We start from the raw sequence: 5,060 nt of genomic DNA, 5'->3' as shown, positions 1-5,060 counted from the left end.
ACAACTCACCCCGTTTTATCATACATTGTTAACTTTGAATATAAAATGTCCTAACTATTTGTTATATATGCTAGTGTGCTCAACAACAAGGAGGCGTTGAGTGTGGCTACTACATTATGAGATATATGTATGAGATTGTTACTTCTCACTTGGATTGCAAAGGTGTCTTAGAGGAGGTTAGTAGCTTTTTCATTGAGATGGTTTTCAAGATGATGTATTGACATGTATGCGATGTTATGTGTTTTATTCCTATATGCTCCCAAAAGTGAGTAAATGGTCCTATTTCATTGATTTCAATTCATAGAAACCAAAATATAAGTTAATTATGGATGTTGTGTGTTTTATTTCTATAATTTGATCAAATACATGAAAGATGGGAAAGATAGAAGTCCTTTAGGCAACATTAAAGCCTTTTTGGCTTTATATGCTCCCAAAAGTGAGTAAATGGTCCTATTTCATTGATTTCAATTCATAGAAACAAAAATATAAGTTAATTATGGATTTTGTGTGTTTTATTTCTATAATTTGATCAAATACATGAAAGATAGGAAAGATAGAAGTCCTTTAGGCAACGTTGAAGCCTTTTTGGCTTTATATGCTCCTAAAAGTGAGTAAATGGTCCTATTTCATTGATTTCAATTCATAGAAACCAAAATATAAGTTAATTATGGATGTTGTGTGTTTTACTTCTATAATTTGGACCAATACATGAAAGATGGGAAAGATAGAAGCCCCTTAGGCAAATTTGAAGCCTTTTTGGCTTTATATGCTCCCAAAAGTGAGTAAATGGTCCTATTTCATTGATTTCAATTCATAGAAACCAAAATATAAGTTAATTATGGATGTTGTGTGTTTTATTTCTATAATTTGGACCAATACATGAAAGATGGGAAAGATAGAAACCCTTTAGGCAATTTTGAAGCCTTTTTGGCTTTATATGCTCCCAAAAGTGAGTAAATGGTCCTATTTCATTGATTTCAATTCATAGAAACCAAAATATAAGTTAATTATGGATGTTATGTGTTTTATTTCTATATTTTGAGTTTTAATTCTATAATTTGGACCATCACATTTATTCAAATGATTGTTTTTATTATGGATTGTTTTTATTTTGTAACCTCATTTATATGGTTTTTTTTATTTTTTTATTTTTTTTATAGGATTATTGTCCAAGGAAAACCCCGTATGATGTTGACGAGTTGAATGTGGTTCGAGAACAATGGGCACACTACTTTAGGATAAAGTATTTATTGAATGCATAACTATTTGCTTAGGTAGAACATTAGTAATATTATTAGTGTTGTTTGTTGTATGTGTTGGATAAATTTATACAAGTTCTTATTTGTAATATTATATTAGAATTTTTATATTATGTCGTATTAATTTTTACGAAAGTCGGCATAATTGTTTATCTACAGGAACAGGTTTATTATAACAGGTTTTAATTAAAATATATTAATTATATATAAATACATGCTGCCGAAATTTAATTAAAAAAAAAATTAATATGACTATTTGTAACAGGCAGGGGATTTGTCAGTTACAAATAAGCACTTATTCGTAACGGGCGTTTTTGTTGCTCGTTACAAATAAGTACTTAATTATACACCATAAAACCTTATTCGTAACAGGCAGATAAAGTGTCCGTTACGAATAATGGGTTATTCGTAACGAGCGTTTTTAGTGCCCGTTACGAATAAAGACTTATTTTAGTTCAAAAAAGGGCTTATTCGTAACGGGCACCTGAAACGCCTGTTACGAATAACCGGTTATTCGTAACGGACATATAACTTATTCGTAACGGAAAACGCCCGTTACGAATAACAATGGCCATGCGTAACGACCGCATACGTAACAGACACTGCCCGTTACGGATGGGCCCTTTTTGCCCGTTATGGATGGCGTTTTTTCCACTAGTGTTTGTTAATTCCTGGGACAAAAGCTCCTGGGAATAATATTAATTTGTGTCTTCGCCCCTTAATTGATGAGCTGAAAAATTTATGGGAATGTGGGATTGAAACTTATGATGCATCTAAAAAAGAATATTTTGTTATGCATGCTGCTCTTTTATGGACTATAAATGATTTTCCAGCGTATGTGAATCTGTCTGGTTGGTCTACTAAAGGTTATATGGCTTGTCCTACTTGTGGTAAGGGTACTTCTTCCTTTAGATTGCCTAATTATAGGAAAATATGCTACATGGATTATTGATGTTTTTTGCCTCCTAACATAAATGGAAGGATAGAAAGACATTTGATGGAAAAGTAGAGAGACGACCAACTCCTAAGCCTCATTCCGGAGATGAGATGTTAGCCCAAATGAGCGGACTTGAAGATTTGAAATTTGGCAAAGATGTAAAACATCCAAAGAGAGCTGATAATTGGCGAAAGATTAGTATTTTCTTTGAACTCCCATATTAGAGTCGTCTTTTATTGCATCATAATCTTGATGTAATGCACATTGGAAAAAATGTTTTTGATAACATTCTTGGAACATTGTTAGGCATTCGAGGCAAGAGTAAAGACCACATCAAGGCTAGACATGATTTAAAAAAACTCTGAATAAGAAAAAAGTTGCATCCAAAATTGATTAATGGGAAATGGCATATACCCCCTGCTATGTACACATTATCTCCTGGTGAAAAAGATAAAGTGTGTAAATTTTTGGAGGAAGTTAAAGTTCCAGATGGTTATTCCTTAAATTTTTCCAAATGTATTAAGAAGCGTAAGGTGTCAGGTCTTAAGACTCATGATTGTCATGTTCTTCTACAACAATTATTGCCACTTGCCATTAGAGGGATATGATTTAGTAGTTGAACTTGGTATTTTTTTCAAGGAGTTGTGTTCGAAATCACTTAACTTAGAGGATCTTGATCGTCTTAAGAATCACATAATTGTGACTTTGTGCAAATTGGAAAAAGGTTTTTCTTCCATCATTCTTTGATGTTATGGTTCACTTGTGTGTACATCTTGTTGGTGAAGCAAAAATTGGAGGGCCTGTCAAGAGTAGATGGATGTATCCTATTGAAAGGTATGAAACATTTCATTTGTTTTTATTCTGATAATTAGCACATTTTAAATGACTTTGCCTCACTTTATTTTATATGCTTATAATTTTATGCAGATTTCTAGGGAAGTTGAAAGATTATGTTCGTAATAAAGCTTAGCTAGAGGGTAGTATTGCAGAAGGATATATTCTCGAAGAATGTTTATTTTTTTGCTCAAAGTATTTGCATAATGTTGAGACTAAATCTAATCAACAAGAACGAAATTCTGATAGTGTTAGTGATGATTATGAGGGTCTTTCAATATTTGCACTGTTTGGCATTCCACTTGGAAAAGAAAAATCAAAGTGTCTTACACAAGAAGAGTGGGAAAAGGCTCGAGATTATGTTTTGAAAAATTGTGATGAGGTCCAACCTTTCCTAAGGTAATTTTTTTTTTTTGTCTTTTACGTTACTAATTGTATGAAATTAGTGACTATTATTTTAATGCAATAGCTAACAACAAAAATCATACATTTTATACAGAGAATATGAACAAGGGCAGAATGAGAACGAGTTTCCAGAATGGTTTCGTGAGCGTGTATGTTTTTTATTCAACGTCTATTCCTCTTATATAATATATCCAATAGATTAGATATGGATTTTTCATTGTAAGCTTTTTTTGTTGATATCCTATTTATAGGTGAACAATTTTCCGGACAAACATAGTCAAGTGGCAAAAGACTTGTGATCATTATCTTTTGGTCCTTTGATGGGTGTGGAGCGTTACAATGGATATCTCGCTAATGGTTTTCGATTTCATATAAAGGCACTTGAAGAAAGGCGGACAAATCAAAATAGTGAAATATTAGTCAAAGGAGCTTTGGATGCAGGAAAGTTCGACTATTATGGTGTTTTAACAGAAATCATTTCTTTGCAATATTTAGATGGTAAACGGGTGGTCTTATTTAATTCTCACTGGTGGGATGTTAGTAATTTTGGAAAAGGCATTAAAGTTGATAAGCATAACATTGTGAGTGTAAATACAAAGAGAAAGTTGCAAACTGATGAGCCCTTTTTTCTTGCATGTCAAGTGCAACAAGTATATTATGTTCGAGATGGTTTTGATCCAAATTGGCTTGTTGCTATTAGAACACAAGCGCGACATAGCTATGATGTATCATCTGAATGCACTTTGAATCAAGATAATCAGGAAGATGATTTAGATGCTTGTCAACAAGATGAAATATGGACTCCAACTATGCCATCTGGAGAAGAGGATGGAGACATAATTCAAATTGCTGATGACATGCGTGATGACATTGAAGAAACTGGTTATTGAAGCTACTAAGGATAATGAGCCTAAAGTTGAATGTGAATTGTTCAATGATGATTCTGAAGATGAGAATGATGAGTTAGAGGATGAGATTGATGCTAAGAATAGTGAAAGTGATGTTGATTGTGATAGTATTGGTAGTGATAGTGATGATAGTGATTCTTAAAGACTAATGCCATGGTTATTTAAATGTGCTAATTGTTATGTTTCTCTTGTTGTAAGCGATTGTTTCTGAAATTTATATTATTGTAGTGCTTGCACATTTGCTTCCTTGTTGCTTAATATTTTTTTGTTACTTTATATAATTACTATGACAATACTAAGTTATAGCTGTAACACATGGGGTATAACTATAATGATGGTTTTCATTTTATCTAGTTATGGGCAGAACAAAATATTTTCCTACTTCTTCCACTAGGAATTCTCAAGATAATACCCATCTTGGAGATAATGACGAGGATCAAGTGGTGGCTGCTAATACATGTAAGTACCTTTATTTTTGTAAATTACTATTATTTAAGCTGTACTAAGTATGAATATTTATGCATGCATATGTTTTTTCTTGAAAGCTACTAAATTGGATTCTACGTCAAGAAGAAATGAAAATACAGCTAGTGTTGAGGGTTTTATTGAACTTCAACAACCTGTTGAAGATATTAATGAACCATTTAGTGAGGATGATGAAGAAGCCAATGATAATGACCTGAGGAGTATCCAGATGGTGGCTACACAAACTTCTAA

At 32.5% G+C, this 5,060-nt stretch overlaps 1 long non-coding RNA gene across 1 annotated transcript; it reads left to right on the top strand.

Moving 5' to 3' along the window:
* The first annotated feature begins 2,837 nt into the window (after nt 1–2,837).
* On the top strand, nt 2,838–3,635 carry LOC145563988 (uncharacterized). Its single transcript, XR_014094705.1, has 3 exons — nt 2,838–3,030; nt 3,124–3,429; nt 3,530–3,635. It is a non-coding gene; the product is annotated as an uncharacterized LOC145563988 (long non-coding RNA).
* Nucleotides 3,636–5,060: the final 1,425 nt, after the last annotated feature.

Source organism: Chenopodium album, chromosome 10 (assembly GCF_948465745.1).
Source record: "Chenopodium album chromosome 10, dcCheAlbu1.1, whole genome shotgun sequence".
Classification (NCBI taxonomy): Eukaryota; Viridiplantae; Streptophyta; class Magnoliopsida; order Caryophyllales; family Amaranthaceae; genus Chenopodium; species Chenopodium album.
This window is presented reverse-complemented; position numbering and strand designations above follow the sequence as displayed.